This window comes from Haliaeetus albicilla, chromosome 16, assembly GCF_947461875.1.
Source record: "Haliaeetus albicilla chromosome 16, bHalAlb1.1, whole genome shotgun sequence".
Lineage (NCBI taxonomy): Eukaryota > Metazoa > Chordata > Aves > Accipitriformes > Accipitridae > Haliaeetus > Haliaeetus albicilla.
In genome coordinates this window covers 7,913,137-7,934,977 of record NC_091498.1, presented here as the reverse complement: position 1 = coordinate 7,934,977, position 21,841 = coordinate 7,913,137, and the positions used below count along the sequence as shown (strand labels likewise).

Here is a 21,841-nt window from a genome sequence, read left to right as displayed (position 1 = left end):
GGATAAACATCAAGCAGACAATCCTGTGTTGCTCCTCCCCAAGGCAGTACTGCGTTGAAGGCTTAGAGCAAAGATCTGGGCTGCCTCCCATTGCCAGGGAGACAGGGAATGGCCCACCATGAAGACTGGCTGATGTGGCGTAGACTTAAGCTAATCATACAAAACCAATCCCCTGTCATTACAGTTCGGCTTAAGGAAGCTTCATTACACTCTGGAATTATTTCAGAGGATCCCTTCATTGCTGGTCCTGCTGCTGAACCGACTTTCAGGCTTTGCGTTGCCGTTGTTTCCCCTTGGGTGAGCAAAGTTGCTGGGTTAAACCACGACAGTGGTACACAGGCATTGCTGTGAACGAGGCCACCAAGACCACGGCTCACCATAAATGTTCTGAAGGAGCTTTGGGAAACGCAGGAGGTCTCTGTTTCTGCGTGTTAAGCAGAAACATTTCTGACCCATACCACCACTGTACCTCCAGCTGAGCTCTCCCAAATGCACTGTAACAGAAACCAACACAGAAGACTGACTTTTGGGGCAGATGAGGCATCTTTTACATGTAGAAAACCAACGGACTGATGGACTTACCAAGTGCTGTATGGGAAGGACATGCCAAAGCAAGGAACTGAATCTGTGTGCCCTAGGATGATGTTTCTGCCACTGAACCACCTGTTTTATAACTATCTGGTGTCAGCAGGACTCACACAGTCAAAAGCTAAATTTTTCTCCCTTTAGAAGAGGAATGGCTTGGGCTACAGCAGTGGAAGCTATCTAGAGTGGCATGCCAGTGTACCCAACACCCAACCCACAGAGGTCACCTTGAAGCAGAGAGAAAATTTATCACACATGCAGCACTCTGGAGTCCTGACCCCAGCATATTCTGACCATACCCTGACACCCTGATGGCTGGGAGCCAGGCCATGTGCCAGTTTTGCACATAGCTGGGTTTCCTTTCAAAGCAATCCCAGGAGCACGTAGAGGTGCAGACATGGTGCACCCCAGCACGCCTCTGCGCTGTGTCACACATCCCCCATCACCCAGGGAGAAGCTGGAGGGCACACACTGAGAGCAGGGTGTAACACAGAGCACCCTCTCCCATGCGGGTACACCCAGCCTGCAAAAGCTCAATGGGAAGGCCAAACTGATGCAGGTGGTAAAGAAAGTTTTGCAGAAATGTGGCTATTTTAATCTGCACTGAGCCACATGCCAAATCCAAAAGCTATTAATGAAAGCAGATGGCTTACAGAAGACCTTGAAATGGGATTCTGCCCATGACGGTTACAAAGTCACCCCATACAAAAGCACACAATACGATGGTTCAAAGTCTTTAAGTAAGAATTTAAACAGGAGTACAAAAAAAAAACCCATGGTGCATGGTTTCCATATCATCACCAGGCTGTAAGAGAGGCACAACCTTCTCTCCCAGCTACATAACAGGTTAATACAGCACCCTTCCCACAGTAAATCATGACTGCTTTTCCAGACGGCAGTTACACACACGATGTATGTGACGCCAGAAATGTACCCCAACACGTAAACTCTTCACAGGTCTCTGTTCAACACCCAGTACATATATTCTACAAAAACCTGGTTAATCAACCTTGTATTTATTCTCTGCTGGACTGTGTCTTCTTAAAAATTAAACTCTTTATGGGATGGGAGATATGGGAAGGAAGTATCAGGTGGATAAATATATACATGATTTGTAATACTAATTGATTAAATGAATGTACCTTAACTCCTGGAAGATATTATATACCCATGTCTCTAGCAAGGGGAAACAAGAGGCAATCCAGAAAGAAAAGTCTGACTTCCAGTTGTGTCTCTATTGGAAATATCATGACAGACTGTGCAACGATGCTACAAGCTGGATGTGAGAATTCCTGAAGGAAGATTTTGCATTAACTATTTCTAGTAATGTAAGTTTGATAAAGTTTCAGCATAGCATTCTCAGGAGACCATAAGCAGGAAAAGGCAGCTCGAGGGGGAATAAAAAAACCAAAGGGATGGTAATTAGGGGACACAACAGAAATGTAAATGGGGAAAGCCTTGGAAAGAGAGGGGAAGGAGATGATCTGATCCCTTACATTACCATGTATCTTGCAAGCACTCCGGCACAAAGGAGGAGGATGCTCCCCAGGGACAGACACACAGGGCAAGGTGTTTCCACTGAAACAGCAGAAAGGGAGATGAGAGCTCAGGGAATGGACAAGAGCAAACCAGCCCTGAAGAAAAGGTAAAGGACAAAATCACCACCCTCTAATGAGCTAAAATACTAGAGACGTGGGGTATGATGATGGTTACATACACCTAAAATTGCATTTTGCTGTCTTCTGCTTTCCTTCTATAACTGATCCTAACAATTAAATTGAATGCTTATCAATAACCCTTGGGAAAATATACAGGATGAAAACTTTCATCCTTAAGCCTCACATGGCATCAAAGCAATCGCTAAGCGTGTTACTTAGAGCGCTTAAGGTGCTCTCTTCCCGCACCCAGCACAAAGTAATGACCTTCTCTGGAGTTAAGTATTTTTTAACTTCCTGGGGTCCAGCACCAAAACAGTCACATCCTTACTGGAGAGCAGCACTGGGGACGCATGCGACTCAAGTCACACTCAGCGGTGAATTCTTCATAGATCCGTATACAAAACCCTGTCCCTGTCTCAACACCCATACAACCAATCTTCCCAGACCTGCCAAATACAACTCTCTCTGTCCTCCTGAACCTGTTTTCTCAGAGAAGACAAGGTAAGACGATCCCTTTAGTATATATATATATATATATCCTTAGAGTGACAAAACTCAGGGTCTCCCCTGCCAAGCAGTAGAGCCAGATTCAGAATCAAGCGCTTCCCTCCAACACTTCCAGCAGCTGATTCTTCTTGTGCAAACAGAGGACAGACAAGAAAAAGTTCCTACTGATCTGCCCCACCTGCGAAAGAAATGAAAAAAATAATATCCGAACCCTCACACTATGGAGCAGAGCCACCCAAACCTGGATTTAGCCCTGCTAGAGCTGGAGAGGAGTTGGTCTCTGCTGCTTGGAGCACTGAGACAGAAATCCAGTCCCTGATAGTGGGAAAGAGTGATGTCCGGGTGGGCAAAGGAAGAGGCTGTGCCATTACTTCTGCTGCCTGGCCTCCTTGAGCCCAGCAGCAGCCTGCCAAGGCAACAGGGCTGCACAGGAGAAGAGAGCTCACAGAAACTCACTGTACCCCAAGGGAGTGGCGTGTCAGGGCAGGAAGCAAGCATCTTTGTTTTATTTTCTTGCTCATGTAGGGAGATAATAATTCATCTATTTCTTCAGAAAAGGAAAGGAAATTGCAGCAGTGCAACATGTCAAGAGAGAAGAGAAGAGCCAGGCTCACCGAGGATGGGTATTAATTACTGCTTTCTATTTTTATCCTGTGTATAACTCTGGTCTCGTCTGTGACTTAAGGAGCTAAAATCTCAGGAGTTGAAACTGTAAATCTATTGAAATAGGTGAAATATCCTCTGTGGGCTGCAAAGTCTGGATACAAAGAAATTCTAACAAGTGCACATCAAAACTTCTGTAAATTTTAATAAGAAAAGAGAGAGCAATCTAGCAGTACACAGAAATATTATCTCAAGAGAATTACTCCCAGAGAGGAAAAATCACTAGCCAGTTCCTGCAAGAAATGCTGAACAGATTGCTTTTAATTATGTAAAGAAAAAGTTGATAGGCTGCTTTACATTCCTGAAGGGCCAAGAGTTTGGAAAACTAAAAAATATATTGTGAGGCCCTCCACTGTTGTCTGTACAAGACACTACGAAATCTCTTATTTTGGCAACAACATGTGCATATGGTAGATGCCAATATAAAAAAAAAACCAACCATGACCACAAGCAACCAAAAGTCCATCCTGCAGCTATGAAAGTATGTTCAGTGTCTGCCAAAGAGCTAATGAAAAAAACGCACTCTTATAGAGTGTATCTGCTAGACATTAAACTACCTGCTGGACGTTTTGTACAGCTTATAAAGCCATAAAGTATCACAGGGCATTTACAGATTTTCCAGCTGACAACAACATGAAATAACCGAACAGACCCAGAACAGACCAGGTCCTCTGGTCAGGCACAGTGGATAATGCTGAATATATACTGCCACATATACAACTAGAAATTGTGCCAGCAATGCACAAGACAAGAGCAAAGCTCTTGATGGAAAATAAGCCAAGATAACAAAGCCATCCCTCACCCCCACTGTAATGCTGGACAACAGTGGGACCATCAGATTTACAGTGTAGGGGCTTGGATAATGTGGAATCAGTTCCTCCTGCCCTGTCTGAGGCACAGGCAACTCACCGTCAAGCAAGCTGCTACCTCCTGCCATGCTGGGGGACATGTGGCATTGTACAGCCACCCAACAATCTCCATTTTGGGTCTGCAGAAATGACAACATGGACTTCACCTCTGAAGACATGTGACAAGCCAGGAAGATCGGCCTTCTGTCACAGTTTATTTCCCCTGTGGTAAGAGTCAAGGGCTCCAGGCAAGCAGCAAGGTGGTGGCCTCGCAGTTTAGAGATGATACCTGTTGCCAATCAGTCACCAATACCTTCTGGATGATGTTATGTCAACTTTACATAACATGAGGTACAGCAGATATTCTTCTGCGGGGAAGAAAAACATTTTACTGAGTAATCTGCACACAAGGAGAGAAATACTAATAGCACCAAAACCTGAAAGATGTAAACTTCCACCACCTAGGGAACAATGTGGGGACCATGCATTACACTGTTACTGAACTAGTAAGAACTACTAACAGAGATGTAAATTAACAACAATGCCAACATTTGGTGGCTGATAGCACATCACTACACATTAGCAGAGTTTTCAATCTTCCATTCACAGCTGATACTCTAATGGAGACCCCCACCTGAAAACTTGTTTTTAATGATGCTGCACTACCACAAAGAGTTATTTTCTTTAAGAGTCTGACTAACAACTCGGATGCAAGCTGATGACAAGGGTGTCTCCACAGTCTTTTTGCAGGCAGGTGCAAGCTTGCCAGACACCAGAAACTCTGAGCTGGAACTGTGCAATTGCAATCAGTACACCGCTACCCAGCCCAAACACAGCATCATGCAGCTACAGGGCTCCCAGTTCAGGGCTGCCTTGCACTGGGCTTGCTACCAGCAAAAAGCAGGGAGTATTGCTTTCCACCTGCCAGGTACCTTTCAACAGTCTTGCAGGTCTGGAGAGCTAGCACAGGCACACACAGAAGGGCATTTCTTATCAGGCTGTAGAGACATCCAGCCACCAGAAGCGTTCAAACAACTGCCTGACAACACGAATGTGCTCTACGTACATGTGACAGTGAAAAGTTTCACCAAGGACTTCTGCAGAAGCAAAATGGAAATAAAATTATGAGGTTTAATACCTAATGAGACTAAAGACTACGGTGGCAATGATTTCCAGGAGCTGGGCAGATAGGAGGGCAGGAGCACCATAAAGGCATTGTGCACATTTGCACATTGCTGCAGTCTCTCCTTGCGGGGCTGCAGGAACAGGACAAAAACACAATCCAGGAAAACATATGAGCCCCAGAGATAACAATTAGCAGATACTAGTGGCTAGAAAATACAGTAAAGAAGCAGGATAACTGTGTTACAGAAATATTAATGCAACACAGAGGTATTACTAACCAAAAACTCTGTAAGATGTTTGAGATGTGGATTTTGCTATAGAAGTATGAGACAGCTGTGGAATTTGTGATATACAATTTTAATAAAACACACATCTCTTCAAGTACCACACTTTCACTGACATCAGTTATGGCCAATACAGCACGAAGAGTCGGGACTAGGGCTTCCCGGCTGCCACACACATGTAATTAAATATACTGCAGTACACAAGGGCCAGCAGATGCTCTCTGAACACAGAAGGGAAAGGTAGAAAGGAAGATCAAACTCTACACAAATGATTGTTTTTACATTTACAGAATTTTTCATCTCTTTGGTAGCCTGCCAGAGAGAAGGTTAAATGTCAAAATGATGGGGGTTAAAGTACAGCAATACCAGCCTGAAATGAAGCAAAGCTCCTTAATCATCTGAATAGTCAGGCACTGGAGTAGATTGCCGAGGAAAGTCTGAATCACCATCACTGGAAATCTTTAAGAACAGCTTAGACAAACCTCTAGGAAACAGAAGGTGTAGGTAATCTTTCAAGGTCACTCCTAGAAATACTGAAACAACCAAGACTCTCTTCAGAAGCATATATCTGATCACACAACTACTGCAGTATTTCAATGGACTGTAGCACACTTTTTTTAAATTTGCTGGAACAAGACAAAAAAAAAAAGGCAAACAAACTCAGCATACATAGAGAGCGGCAGCCTCCAGGCTGCGGGAACATTCACTTGACTTATTTTTAGAAAGTGGAATTGGTGCAACTTCCTCCTCGGTCCACATCAGACTTCATCAGCTCTTCTGCCTGCTCATTGCGCCTTCACTTAAATAATGCTCCATGTGCGTAGAGCAGAAATTTCTCCTACCTTACGTGTGCCACTTGGGCAGGGAAGGCCACACTCTGGCAAAAGAGGGGAGCGGGGAGGCGAGGGCCTCTTTGCAGCAGTGACAGCAGGGAGGGGAGCGCCTGCTAGGAGATGCCCAAACACGCTGCAGAGCCCACCCAGCGCATTCAACCCGAGCTTGGGGAGCCAGCATCACCCTAACGCCGTCACCTCTGCAGGCCGGCCAGTTCCAGGAACATAAAGCAGCACGGTGTGGTTGGCATTTCGTGTCGCTGGGAGCCAGAGCCAAGCCCGCGTTCTCGCCTCAGAGAGGTGCTGCTCATCCCTGTCCCCCCACGACGTCCGTGCAGCCCAGCCCGGCTTCCTAAGGACTCTGCTCGCTGGCTGCTGGCCTCCCCCGCGGGCTGCAGGCAGCAGCAGGCTGCAGGCAGCAGGGGACATGGGGAGGGCAGGCAGCCTCTGGCAAGCGGCCCAGGGAGGCTCTCCGACCGCCAACAGCCAGGAGGTAGTGGAGAGGGAACACAAGCCGCCCCCCCACCCCGCTCGCTGGAGACGCAGCTGGACACGCGTCCCACCGCTTCAAACGCAGGCGGAGAGGGCTCAGCATGATGGGAGGAGGCAGGGGCTTGCTCGAAATGGAGAAGGGAAAGAGAGGCCCAGGAGCAGGAGATAAGGTGTGGTCGTCGCACACAGGGAGGTCAGGGCGGACAAAAACTGGCACTGGGCACTGGCTTCTGGGAGGCACTGCAGCACTGCTTCTTCCAGGCGGGCAGTGGGCAAGGCGATTGCAAACAGCATCCAAAAGGACCATGGCTCACTCGGTGCAAACCAGCTGCAGGCCGAAGCAATGCTGGGCTTTTCATCCTGTGCAGCGCTCTGCCAATGCCAAACTGAAAAAAACAGCACAAGCGTCCTCCAGCTCCCCCCAAGATGCAAATTCCTTGCTGGAAAGCAACCACTTTTCCCAGCAGGACCCTTCCCTGGAGCCAAACATCAGCAGTACCCTGGGGGAGCTCAGAAGGGTGAGCCCACCCCCCACAAACCCAAGCAAACTGCAGCAGACGTAGCTCCAGCAATGTGTGAACCAAATTTGTCCCCTTGCCATGATAGCCCGGAGAAGGGACCTGACAGAGCGTCCGGTGCAATGCTGGAAAGGCCAGGAGAGGGGAGAAATTGCATGTTTCTCAATGGGCAAAGATGGAGCTTCACAAATTTCCACTGGCATCTACTCCTACGCTTTCCATTGTTAAAAACAAAACCGAGCCACAGGGAGGTTTCTGGACTGTTCACACTGTGTCAGTCTGGAAAACATAAGAGCTAATTGAAGTTGGGTAACTCGGAGCACATTGGCTGGGAGAAGGTACCTCCAAAAGGAGGTAGGCTTCTGACTGGTGCTAATATCATTCAATTTATAACACATACAAAAAAACTTCTGAGCAAGAAATGGACAGGGGTGCATGTAATTCACAAGCACAAGCTTGTCCCAGGGGAAAAAAAAAAAACCAAAAACCAAACAGTCCTGCGCTGAACTCTCATGTCAGCTCCCTCGTGTTGGTAATGGCCATATTGACTTATCTCTCCTCTTGTTTCCTTATCTCCAATGACCAGTTACCAACCAGACAGAGGAGCTGCAAGGGTGGCTTACCTCTGCTGATAAAGTCAGATCTCAGGAAGACAAGTGCTGGTAGACTCCTCTACAGCAGCTTAAGACATCATCCCGTCCATCTGGCCTGTTGGACAAGGCTGCCGTGCAAACAGTGGAGGCAGCAAAACGGACGTTCATCTTTTCCTTCAGTTCACAGCCAAATTCTTGAACTTTTGCTCAGGATGAGTCTGCATAAAACTGTGAGACTGTGCACAGCAAGAGCGGAGGCACAGACAAAAACTCTGCTTAAATCCCTGCTACAGTGGCAGAAACATTTGGTAGGTGTCTGAGTGAACCCAGCAGATTACAATACTGTATATCACAGTGTCTAAATCTGCTAGAGGTTGTCTGCCAGAAACCTTTGTAAAAGAGCTAAGTATTATTCTGTTTTTTTAAGGAAATTTAACACAGATGGAGATCTCTGGGAATTAAAGTTTTCAGCACCAGCCAGGCTGCAGCGATGCCCCTGCACTGAACTCTCCTTCTGCTTGGTGAGAGCTCACAACTGAAGCTACCTCTAAATTTCCTATTAACAGAGACTGCTATGCAGGGCAATCAGCAAAGAGCACAGCTTTGCAAACAAGAAGCAGTGGTGATCTCCAGTGCTCATGTGCCCCCACCAGATACTGGTTTGACACCACCAGCTCAGGCCACTAGACATGGACAAGTCCTGTTTGCTCCAAGCCCAAGCCCAGTGAGACCTGGTGACACAGATGGAAGATTTCATGTGTTTCCTGCTACTTTCAGGCTTGCATTGTCACTTTAAACATTGAGTAAGCATTTTATAAAAGTCTCCCTTGTTAGATTATTTAAGCTTGGTAAGAAAGGAGTTCTTTACAAATGTATTTAAAAAAAAAAGGCATTTTCCTTTACGACTAGACCCTGTCAACCTGCAAATAAAGTGGGATGAAACGTTGTTCATGTCACACAGCTTAGAGTGCATGTGCTACACCAGGGCATACCACTGAGGCAAAGGAAAGGGTCAGAGTTACAGTTCCACTACACTAAGAGTTTAATTGTGGGGATGATTTTTACCTTGGCATGTTTCTGAATTATATAAAATAGACACATATGCAGGAGATTAACCACCTTGCAAAAGAAACTGGCAGCCAGAGCTGCTGCTCTGTCCTCAATGCATTTTGCTTCATTTCTCATGGACCCCTCCTGGCCATCTTGTTAGGAAACTTTTCAAACATATATGGACAAGTAAACAACTCAAAATCTGCTTGTCTCATCACAAACTGCATTTCAGTCACAGCCAAGAAAAAAAAAGGAAAAAAGACAGTGAGTTAGATGCAAACATTATGGCTCTAAGAGACCCAAACACGCCAAGCTTTAAATTACACCAGCTCCGAGCCCACACCGCTAGAACGCGACTCCAGGTTTTGCAAACATGAGTTCACCAAGCCACTCCAAGCCCTTTGCCACAAACGCACAGTTCAACATGCAGATACGCAAACGTCTGATCTGCATTCTTTTTTCACATAACAGTACTTAGACATACCCAAAATGGGGTCATTTGGGCCCACTTATTACAACCATGCCACAGAAGCTCAACTAACACAGTCCTACCAAGCCCAGCATGACCACAGCACTTTAAGGAAAGTGTGGATTGACAGCAGAGTCCAGAGAGGGACAGAGATCAGCTGTGCAGGCAACAAGCCCATGTGAAAAGAGCAGAGAAACAGAGCTTGTTCAGCTTAGGAAGACAAAAAAAAGTCTTCAAATACTTCAAATTTAGATGCAGAGATGTAGGGAGTAGACTGTTGTCCACGTGCCCTGGAGATCAGAGAAGAAGGAACAGACTTAAAGTGCAAGACAAAGATTTAGAATAAACACCACAAAAATATCTCTAATGGTGAGGAGGCCCGAGTCTCGGCATACATCATCTGCACAGGATGTGAATTGCCAGCAGGAAGAGCCTTAAAAGAAGAAACATTACTCAGGGAGGGTTTAGCTATGTACCTGACCTTACGCCCAGGTTGGGAAACAATGATGACATCTCTGGAGGTCCTCTCTAGACACACTGTGCCTGAGGCTATGAAACAAAGTCTCAGATATTTAATATCTAATTTAAAGGCAAATTAGATACACCGCAAGGACACAAGCCCCAGACCACCCACATCCTAGTCTGAAACACAGCTACTTGATGAATAACATCAACATTTTATACTCTAACAGCATCTTTTGTTTGAAGACACCAAACTGTGCTGCAAAATTCATGAGAAGTGACTCCAGAGTTAAACATTATTAAAATTTTAGACACAGGAAAACCAGGGGGCACAGGCCCATAACTTGCAGGGGATGCCACTTGTGCTCCTGTTCTAAACTGTGCATTTGCTTTCTTTTAATTAGCTAATGACCTGATTTATTTAATACCAAATATTTGACTAAAAAGCAGATTATCAAGATGTAGATTTATCATTTCCTAAGATGTAAATAGTGAAACAGGAGGACCAAGGGTCAATGTATCTCTCTCAAATAAAACACACTTTAACCCTTAATAAAATAAATGCTTTAAACAACACAGAAATACCTGTATTTCCCTCTTGCCCATTGTAAAGGACTCCCCTATTTTTGTCTGCATTTTCATACCATCTACTGGGCAGATCCTGAACTACCCAACGACACAGCACAGGCCCTGCAAGGCTGCATCCCATGGCAGTTCATCCCCAGCTGAGCCCCCCACGAGCCAAGTTTTATTTCCCGCATTAGCAGCAAGCCACAAGCCAGTGCTTGCTATGAAGCGCAAAGGAGGTATGAAACCACCATCCCATACTCCAAATATTTCCAGCGAGCGCATGGGGACACTGCAGCCCAGCCAGAAAAAGCGTGAGGGGAAGAGAAGAGGAAGGCAGAGAGGAGGAGAGGCAGCCATCCCTCTGCCAGCAGCCTCAGTACAACCCGCCGCATGCCGTCGCTCAGGCAGTTGAACCGCGGTGGGAGAATATTTTTCCCCAATATTACTGGCTGCTGAAGAGGAGCTACCACATGGCTGTTCTCAGCCACTCAGTGCACAGTGTTTACTATAAACAACAACAGTAAACAGAAACAGAGCCAAAAATCAAAGCTGGGTACCCCGGAGCTGGGTCTCCACATCCTGACTTCACCCACGGAAACAGTTTAGTATTCAGCTGCTGAACCTAAAACATCCAAGGCCAACGAGAGGCAAGTTGCTCAGCGCATCCGAAACTTAGGCTGCCTGTTTATATTTGCTATTTCTACCTGTAGTAGTCAAGACTCCAAACTGCTGCCACGGTTTTACAGGGGAGCTTCAAAGAGCCTGCAGATTAAACCTGAACGGCGCGCGGCAGGAGCCAGCCTGACACCGTATGTATTTTTAACCACCTCACTGTGCACCAAAAGCTCAAACCTCATCTTACCCCCAGGTCTGTTCAAGCAATCGACTCGGGGGGGCTGTGAAGGAGGCGCAGATGTTTCCCCAGGGAGGGTGGTTATGGGATTTCTCCGTCCGGTTCCCGAGACCACCCTCGACACCTCCAGCGGCAGGGACCTGGCGGCAGGTCCTGCTCAGAGCATCGCCGTCAGTCTCCACAACACACCGCGGTGACAGGAGGGTTTCACCGATGTCCTAAAGGGCTCGGGGAGGAGGGAAGGGCACAGACCTTCCCCGGGCACAACCCGCAGGCAGGGGCCACCTCCTGCAAATCCTCCACCAGCTCGGTCTTGCTTCCCTTTTCATGCAAGGAGTGTCCGGCAGATAATGAACGGCGCCGGGGAGCAAGGCAGGCTCAGGCGGTCTGCAAAAACCGCTCTGAGGCCTTCGGGTGAACATGATAACCGTGGCCCGGTGCTGCTGCAAGAGCTGCTGCGCCCCGTCCCCCCGCGCTGGCAGGGCCGTCCCGGTCGAGCCCTGCCCGGGGACACCGGGAAGAACAACAAAGCCCCTCGAAGGTGCTTTACCGGGAGCTACAGCCCGCCCGGGAAGAGGCAGGCGGCCGCCGGGCAGGCGGGGGAGGCCGGCTCAGACCCCCCCCCGGGCCTCTGCCCCGCCGCCGGCGGGAGTCGCGGCGCCGCCGGGGAGGCCCCCCGGGGGGGGAGGCGGGGCGGGCCCTGACGGGCACCAACAGGTGTCGGCGGTGACAGGCCGCCTCCGGCCCCCGGCCCCCGCGGCCCGGCCCCGCGGGTGAGGCGGCGGCCGGGCCGCGCTGACAGGCGGGATCCGCGGCCGGGCCGGGCCTGCCGCGCTGCCGCCGCGGGGCCTACGCGCCCGACCCCCGGCCGGCCTCCGGCAGCGCCTCGCCGTGCCGGGCCGTGCCGTGCCGGGCCGCAGCGCACGGTGCCGCCCCCGCCGCCCCCTCACCTGCGCGGCCGCCGAGCGCTGGGGCTGCTCAGTCCCTCGCCGCCGCCATGTTTCCGATGCGCAGTGAAGGCGGGGAGCGGGGGAGGGAGCGCGGACAGACCCGGCCCGGCCCGGCCCGGCCCCGCGCCGCCCCCTGCCGCCCGGGACGGCGCCGCCACGCGACGCTGGGGGGCAGTTCGTGAGGGCCGGGCCGGGCTCGGCTCCGCTCGGTTCGGTTCGGTTCGGCCGGGCTCGGCTCGGGTCGGCTCGGCCCTCACGAACTCCCCCCGGGCGTTGCTGAGCACTGCGGGCGGCCCCACGCCGTGTCCACTCGGGACTGGTCCTCACGCAGGGACAGACCCCCGTCCTCACCCCACGCTCTGGGCATGGGGCAGACCCTCACCGTGTTCCTCACGCCTGCGGAGGAACCCCCCTGTACCCACCCAGGACCATCTGGGCACAGGGCAGACCCCCACCGTGATCTCCAGCCTGGGTACGGAGCCTGCCGTGCCCATCCAGGACCTTCTGGGATCAGGGCAGACGCCCACTGTGAGCCCCAGCCAGGGGATGGACCCCCAGCGACCAGCAGAGACCCTCTGGGTACCGGACAGTGATGTCCATTCATGTCTGGGTCCCCACTGGGGACAGCCCTGTGCCTGCCCCAGGCCCCACTGGAGACATCCGGGACCGGGGTGGACCCCACGCAGCACAGCCAGGCCCTGGGGACAGACAACCCCCAGATACTCCCTTTCCTCCCACCCCGAGCAGGACCTCGCCCTGCACATGGCCCTGCAGCACCCTTCCAGCTAGAGATACCACAGATGTACCTCAGTGCCCCAAATCCCCCCCAGACAGAGTAAGACCCCTTTGACTCCTGGCTAAAAGGATACCTCATGTTGCTATTGTATCTCATTACCTTCACAGCGCCATCCCCAGCTTGCATGCAGTGAGACCCCTGTGCAAGCCAACCCCATGAGCACCCATGAACCTTGGTGACCTCTCCTGGCCCAAGACGGACCTCCCTGTAGACCTCCTCTGTCCTGTAGAGCAACCAGAGCCTACACTTGGTACCCCAAAAACATCCCCTAGCACCTCTTAGCTAGGGAACCCCCTATGTGACACATGGCTACTGCAAGGGCCACCTTTGCCCCCACGACCCCTAATCAGTGATGTCTTCCCCCACATCCCTTTGAGCCCCTTGCACCGACACACCCACAGCTGCCTCACCAACACATCTATCCGTAGCAGAGCCCACCATCTGTTCGCCCCAAGCTCTCTACCCTCTGTCCATTGTAGCCACCTCCCATCCTTGCCAGTCAGGACACAGTGTTCCCGGAGCCAGGTTCCCAGCTGAGAATGCCATTTCCCATTTGCTCTCTGCAAATATGCTGGCTGCTGGGTTTGCCATGCTGAAGACCCTACTATCACAACTAAAGAGAGCCATTCATCTTAAATAGCAAGCAGGTCACGCTGCAGCTGGATACAGAGTATGAGATCATGTCCTCTCTCTGCTTGCTGGATTGCCAGGAGAAAAAAAATTAAGAAATTATTGGGTTCTGGAGGTCCAGTTCTCATCTTCTAAGCTGCTTATGTGAATGGTCAGTGGATCTAAAGGACCCCTGCTAGGTAACAGCGACTTCTCATGACCCAGATATTTCACTGGGGCCAATGGAGACATCACTTTGGAGTGACTCACAGACATATGTGACAAGTCTTCTCAGGGAGAAAGCACCTGAACACTTTCCAAAGTGTGTGTAGTGACATGGCCAACATCTGAGTCTCTCCCTGAATGATTTCTTGTTCTGCGGGATTACAGGGAAACTTGTGTGTTTTAGGTTAAAACTGAAGCAAAAGATCAGAAGGAAGCATCCCTGATGCAGACAGGGCTTGGTGGAGTTTGGAAAGGCTGTGCATGAGGAAGCTCTGCCAAACGCAGGGCTTCCTACAGTAAGTAGCTTTGTTATATGCGATGGAGGGAAGGTAAAGCCATGATTCATCTGTTTACTGCCCACTGCCAAATCTGTGATACCTCCCGTTCCTGGCCAGGAACCCACGCTGATGCTGAGCAGAGAGGCACACAGCGAACAAGGGCTCTGGTGGTGCAATGAGAGGGGGGACCTTCCCACTGCTGCCCGTGGGACAACCCATCAGGGAGGTCTGAAACCACCTCAGCCCATTCCTGTGCTCTTGCCTTTTCCTTCAGGGAAGTTAATGCCATCTCCTGTGTTGGGCAGAAGGCTGCAGGAGGGTTCCCAAAGAACACAAATGGATGGCTGGCCTCTGTCTACTGAAGACAAGAGGCAACACAATGTAGGTGCTAACGCTGTCCTGGTTCAGATGCTGGACTTGGTCCAGCCTATGCGAGGCTTAAGATCCTGCCCAAGGCCAAATGAGCTTCTGCCTGGCCAGTAGCTAACCTCCGGGGTCCAGCAACTAGTCTACAGCTCTTCAATCCCTTTCTCAGGAAAAAAAAAGGGGATCAGTACTCTCAGAGCAAAATACAACCTGTATTTGCCTGTTTCTCCCCCTGAAAAATTAAATAAAGACCTATACTTCATCGAATGGGGTGGGATTTCTAAAGCCTGCGAAGAAAACTCTCAAAGAGTGAGCTGTTCCAGAACTGCTGTTTGGAGGTTTCTCATGTCTTTTTCTGAATAGCAGAACTGACCACTGCTGAAGACGAGCACTGGCCTGGAAAACCTCTTGTTCCTAAAATATTCACATTGAAGGGATGGACAGTTGGAAATGCTGGTGAGGACTTTTTTGTTTTTTTTAATATGTGGAGTACTCAGTTATGGTAAGACACAGAGGAGTGTTTACTTCCATATCAGGGCTTCATGGTGCTGCCTATCAACTTGGCATCTGAGCACCTTCCCTATAAATTCAGAAGTATTATCAATGCTCCTCATGGGTTTCATCAACTCTGGTATTTCCTCATTTCCACAATAATTGGGATTTCATGAATGGAATAAATGCGCACAAGCTAAGAGCTACAAGATGCAGACAGGAGAGAAATTTCCCCATTGACTTCAATTTGGAGTTAGCAGCAGCTGACTTCAGAAGGATTTACATATGACATCCATATGAGCACCACAGGAATTCAGTTTGATTAATATTACAATGGAAATGAGCCGCAGAAATGGTTTGCCATTTATTATGAAGTGTTGCCAAAAAAGCTCAAGCACATTTGCAGTCTGCTTTGGGCCAGCTCTTGGAGAGTGCCAGCACAATAAATGACTGGGAGCTAACCGCTACGAAAGGGCACCGATACCCTGATGCATGTGGTTTCAGACACACCAGAGCAGGACCTTCAGAAGGAGAGGATGGAGGTGAATATAAGGCAATGTGACTGGGAAGAAAACCTCCTGCTGTCTGTACTTCTCCCCTCCCTCTTCCTTCCTCGTTAGTGCCTTTGAGCAATCCAGGACCAGACTTCCTCCTAGGCTGGTTCCCACTATTTGCAATGTTCCCATTATATCATTCACTTTGTTTTCTGCCAGGAATTGATCCTGAATCTGGCATGGATGGTATAAGTATAGACCATGTTCTGCTAGAAAGAAAGCCTAACATCCCATGATCCATAACCTTCTTATCATGAATCTGATATTTAATAAAAAGGTGAATAATAGGGCACAGGGACGGATGCAGAGGAGGATGATCTAAAGGAACATGTGCACACAGTAATCCTGGCTCTCTCATCGATATGTTTTTTGACCTGACATCTCCCTTGGAGAGAGAAGGTGGGAATCTCCTCCCCATGCCTTTAAAAGGCAGGAGGAAAGGTTATTTACAGAGTTGAAAGCCCCGACAAGCAGCAGATCACCTTGCAGGACCTCCTGTACATTCCCTTTCCCAAAGCAGACTCATATTGAGACCAGCTGTTGAATTGACCTGGATATGTCTTCCCAAAAGGGTTCATTTTTGTTCCGAAGACTTCATGGGCTGTAAAATCACCTTGTATTCACAAGTAAGCTCTTTTGGTAGTGAGAAATCATCTGGCTTCATGTCCCAAATGTTTGCAGGCAGCTCTGCCTTTCCCTGCCAGATTGCGGAGTGATCCTCTACAGGAAGGCTGCACACTGCAAACCCATGCAAACCCACTCCCCTTTCAATCTCCTTGTGAGGCAAAAGAACAAATTTTCTCGCTATAACACATTTCTCTTTCTCCTATTTCTGATAGCTCTTTTCAACTATTTCTATCTATGTGGAAAACCACATCCACTGTGGACACCAAGCTTGGGTGCAAAGCACCAAGGTGTTACCGTGCCATATTCAGAGCTCACACCCCCCTGTTCATCATACCCGCTGCTCTCCAGTATATGCACCCAAATTTAAGCTAAACCCCCTGTGTTACAGGGTCACTCCTGCAGTACAGGTCTGCTTTTCTCACCCCTAACTTCTTCCCAGAATTGCTGCTTTCTTGAGCACAATTGCCTATCCCATCCATCATGCTTTTGTTGCTCAGCACCCCACCAAGCTTGGGTACATATATATCATCTTTCTGTTATTCTAGTATCAAACTAGCCAGCCCATAATTCTCTGATTTCAGGCTCTTGCAATAGCTCGATACCAGCACCCTTCCTGTCTCAGCAGTTGTTTGGTATTTCAAAAGCCCGCTATATACCTCTGTCAACTCTTCAAGGATGCTTCTGTTTGGGTTATCCAGGCCTAAGCGTAAAAAATAAGTTTATTTTGAGTGTATGTTATTTAAATTTCTTGGCTAATAGCAGTCTGGCAAGTGCCTCATCAGCCTTATGTATTACAAGAAAAATGATCCAGTTTCTCTGCAAAAGCAGAACTTAGGAAGTTGTTGAACACCTGATTTGTTACCGCTGTTAATAAATTCCCTATGTCTGTTAATAGATTCATATGGGTTTGAATTTTCTTTGTTCCTAGATTATTCTAAACATTTCCTACTGTTGCTCTTTAATCGCACCAGCCACGAAGACTTTCCGTAACAGCTTGTTTCTCTATTCGTACCCTTCACAAATTACTGCACATCTTAATCCAGGCCGACCTCTCATCCTCCCATAGGGATTCACGACTCAAGAGTCCTCTTTGATCCACCTATGGGAAAGAAATGCCGTTCCCCAGGACATAACAAGCTGCTGCGGATGGGTCAATAGTGCTGCCACTGCTGGCTCGCAGGCTGCCAGCCAGGCGGCATGGGGTGAGTCAATCCCTTGGTCTGCGGGGAAGGGGCAGGGGGTGTGGGACTGAGCAGCAGGGACACGGAAGAGCCAAGGCACGCTAGCTTGCTGCTCAGTGGCCTCTGTCAAGAGAGCAGAGGGATCCCTCCTGATGCTCGCAGGCGCAGCTGGATGTGGGAGAATATAAATCACGTCCATAAGTCCTGTCCTCCGATGCCCGGCACACAGGGGTAACGCTAAGCAGGTCAGAGCTGGATGAAGATTTTCATCAGTTTTCTCTTGCACAAAAAAAGAAAAAAAAAACCCCAAACCCAACCTTCCTCTTCCCGTCCTGTCCGACCTTTGAAACCAATTGTTTGAGGTATTGAATTTAGTAGGGAAAGTTTTCATGTTCAGTCCTTCTCTTGCACTTTCTCCCTTCTTTCCTTTTTGCCATTTTTCCCAACACAACACCTGCTTTGCTTTTCAAATTATTGTAGAAAATTTCAAGCAAAATATTTTTCTTTTCAGAATCATAATAAACTTTTGGAATGAGGAAACAGCTCAGGTTATTGATTCAATTTAATTCATCTTTTCTTAACTGCCCGGTGCATTTCTGGCATTGCTCAGATTCAGGGTCATCTTGGACTCATTGAACTCGGATGATATAAAATGTTATTATTTATATGTCTTGATATTTGTTTGCCCTTACTGCTCTTTGACACATATGTATCAATTTGTGATGATCAATTTACCACTTTTTCCCCTCCTTTTCCAGTGAAACAGAACAGGATTCCTGTTGCTCTCCTCCCAGTGTTGTGACCTTTCTGAGTATCTGAAAAAGTTTCTCCAGGAAGTCCTCACCTTTGTTCAATTTTTCTGACCAAATTTTACCTCCCCCAAAATCTGGCCAATAGCTTGCAGCTCCTTCAAAGCAACAGACTGATAGACTGCTGGCTAGGATCACCCTCCCAGTGAGCATGGCACCTTTCTAGTCTCTTCAGAATAGAATATCCCTTTAGAATACAAAAAAAATAATAATAAAAAAAATTTATTAATTATTTCATGCTAATTTAAGGACTACATAATCAACAAACCAGAATGTAGAGTCCACAAGTGATGGAAGGTTGTATGTGTCTTTTTGGGTAGCTTTTCTTTGTGAATCTGGTATGAGTTCATCTAAGTACTGCTCCAGCTTGGCTGGTTGTCCTTGGAAAACCTATCAATTTGCATCGAGGAGGGTGCAAGCTCAATGACACTGGACATTTTCAAGTTGACACTCTGGAAAACCTAAACCCAGGACTCACAACAGAGTTAGCTGGGAAGCTGTCTGACTTATGAATGGTGAGATTTAGCAAGCCTTGAAAACTTGGAAAATCCCGAGGGACTGGGGGATTACAAAATTGTCATGATGGTTTGAGAAAGGAAGCCATGAACCCAGATCAAATAGTGGGAAGGATAATTGAGTTTCTACAGCTAAGCGTTGGCTAAACAATGTAATTAATGGCTTTTGGCATGGAAAGCAGGCCTTGCCAGACAAATTTATGGTCTTTGCTGTGAGAGATTGGAGCTGGTGAAAACATCCACCCTGGTCCAGGCCATGTCCGAGCAGTTTTAAGCAGGCACCTTGGCAGCACCGTGAGATAGCGAGACTGAATACAAGTCAGCGTGGAAACGGTACCACCAAGGAAAACATTAAATGCTCTAAACTAGGAATGTTAAACGTTAGCTGTCTCCGGCTTCATGACGGATCTCCCTACCAACACCAGCACTTTGAGATGAAGGAGAGATGCTGTTCCTACTGGGACTAGAAATTAGAAAGACAGAGCTATGGATTCATTTTATTAAAGATGTAGATGAGAATCATAAAATCTACAGTAACGTTTGCAGATGAAAAAAAGACTGAGCAGAACAGGTTACTGCTGCAAAACCATCAGGATCATGAAACAGTCCCAGTCCAGCTGCTGTGTTTGAAGAGCCATCCACAAAACCACACCTGAGAGCCAGGAAAACACGTTCCCCAGGATGAGAGACTCTGTCTCACAAAGCATGATTCAGGGCAGCTTCAGAGTCATTCTGTGCATCTGCCTGACATCGGGTTTATAAAAGAATAGCAAGAAGTCAGGAGTGACCTAGATCTTTCACACAGCATTGGAAAAGCTATTACAGGAACACCGTGGCAGCTCTGCTGTCAGCTTCCGATGAGGCCTGTAGGAGCACAAAAGAGAGTTGGAAGAAAAGCTACAAAAGTCTTCAGGGGCTGGAACACATCCTTGACTTCAGGTCAAGGAGCTCTTCACGCTCGGCACAGAAAGCTGAAAGATCTTCACCATGGCATGTCCCTCTTGTGGGGAAGTGGCTGGATGGTGCAATGGGATGGAGGGGCTGGGAATGGAAACGTGGGTGGTGCAGAGTGGGAAGAGCTGCCAGTGTTGGAGGTGGCCTGACCAGGGCCAGGGAAACTGAGCACCTCCAGCCAGGCAGAGCTCCGAGTCACGTTTTTGGGCTTTACCCCTTCATTGCTGACCCTGGTGGAACAGGGGAATTCCTGCACTGAAGCAGTGATTATATTTAAATACCACACACTGAGCTTCTGTTTTTATCTGTAGAAAGACTTGTCGTGCCTTTCTGGGTTTTCTTTTCCCCAAATTATTGCAGATCCATCCCACCTGGAGATGGAGCGTGGTGGACCCTGTTTTCACCTATGATGGAGAGTCTCCACTGGTCCTGACCGATGTCTTTTAACCAAGCACAAACCCCGGGAGGAATCTGCTCTGCAGGCTGGCAGAGACCTGAGGGGTTTCCATCTCACTGAAAGCACGTGGTTTGCCGTGTTCACCTGTGCGGGTGTCATGGTGGATCTCACCTGATGCAGTGGTCCTCCTGGTCCCTTTCTGCTGACAGCTGGCTCTTACAGGATTGAAATAGTTAGCCTCACTACAGTCTTTGGGCTCAGTAGAGAGTATTTGGGTGAGACTATGATGGAGGACAGATAAAGTAAGTGCAGTAAGTAATTGTTACTTTTGGCTTTAATTCTTGCAGCCCCTCTGTGGGTAGAAATAGCTGCTCAGCCCATTCATCTCTTCCAAATTAAATAAAATTATTTGCTGTTTGCATGTGAAGAGCCTCTTGCAGGTCAACAGATCTCAGCCGCTTTCACTCACCCCGTGCCTGGCTGCCGTGGTGCCATGGCCCGGTGGGGGTAAATCCTGTAGCTAGTGATAGTGGGAAAGTGGGGCCAGCCCTCAGTCCTTCCCACGGAGCTGGCAGTGCTCCGAACTCCCGTGCTTCAGGCAAGCCCTCGCTGCAAGCTCCTTGCTCTGGCAGCATCAGCTGTGGTGCTGCACAGCCCCTCACTGTGCTACTGTGGGCGATGCTCCCTGCTGAGCTTGCCTGCTCGCTGGATCGACAGTTGGCAACCATTTCTAGTCTGCATTTGCCTTTTTCTCGTCACTACTTACAGGAGATTCTTGGATGCATGCTCTGCTCAAAGCCGGTTGGAAAAATCATTTTGGCGAATTAATTTGAGCGAGCTGTTAATTCTGATTATTGACGGGTGACTGGGCGCTGCGGGGGCGCAGCTCCCAGCACAGGTGGGTGCTGGTGGCCGTGGGGAGCCCTGGGGTTGGGCTTGTAAAAGCGATTTCCAGGGCATCACTTTGTTTTCCTACAGATATGTCGCTTCCTTATTTATCGCCCATCTAGACATACAGGAATGCAGAGACTGAGGTAAAGAAAGGGGGAGGCGTTCCCGTGCAGTCCTGCTGGTAAATGGCTTACAGGGCTATTTCAGGACATGAACTTGGAAATCAGGCTGTTCAATATGGAAATGGAGCTGTCTCTGTTTTCAAAAGTACTTTTCCTACATAATGTCTTAGCTCTCCTCGGGACGTTGCTTTCAACCCCTGCCAGCGTGCTGAGGAGACTTGCATGAGATTTTTTTTTTTTTTCCTTTCCAGGGGTAGCGCAGGGTTTGCAGCCGCCCAAACCAGGCACCAGCCGATCCCCTCCTGCCCAGGACGGGCCGTGCTGCGCGGGGGGGTTCAGGAGGCGGCTGTTCCCTATCGCCCACGCTCCGGCTTCACGTCTTCAGCTCCCTGAGCTCACCCTCGGCTCCAGGGTCTCCGGGCTCAACGCTGGGCTCCGGGGGCAAAGCGCTGCCACCGCAAGGGCTCGAACTGGGGGGGAAACCCCGCCCGGGGCGGGGGGGGGGGGTGTGTGGGCAGAGCTGAGGGCAGCGACGGGGCCCAAGCGGGGCCCGGCCGGGCGGGGG

At 48.9% G+C, this 21,841-nt stretch overlaps 1 protein-coding gene and 1 long non-coding RNA gene across 16 annotated transcripts in view; one reads left to right on the top strand and one right to left on the bottom strand.

Annotated features, from left to right (window-relative positions):
* SCMH1 (Scm polycomb group protein homolog 1) overlaps positions 1 to 12,585 on the bottom strand; it is a 75,512-nt gene extending 62,927 nt beyond the window's left edge. For 7 of the 15 annotated variants that reach the window (XM_069803408.1, XM_069803421.1, XM_069803420.1 and 4 more), the window contains exon 1: positions 12,461 to 12,585. The gene's annotated coding sequence lies outside the window, so the exon portion shown is untranslated. Of the gene's footprint in view, positions 1 to 6,687; positions 6,822 to 9,640; positions 9,660 to 11,519; positions 11,815 to 12,460 lie in introns of those variants that run through there. The other 8 variants (XM_069803415.1, XM_069803417.1, XM_069803409.1 and 5 more) reach the window with 7 other exon arrangements.
* Positions 12,586 to 14,819: 2,234 nt separating this feature from the next.
* LOC138689243 (uncharacterized) lies at positions 14,820 to 18,597 on the top strand. Its single transcript, XR_011328067.1, has 3 exons — positions 14,820 to 15,768; positions 17,474 to 17,609; positions 18,347 to 18,597. It is a non-coding gene; the product is annotated as an uncharacterized lncRNA (long non-coding RNA).
* Positions 18,598 to 21,841: the final 3,244 nt, after the last annotated feature.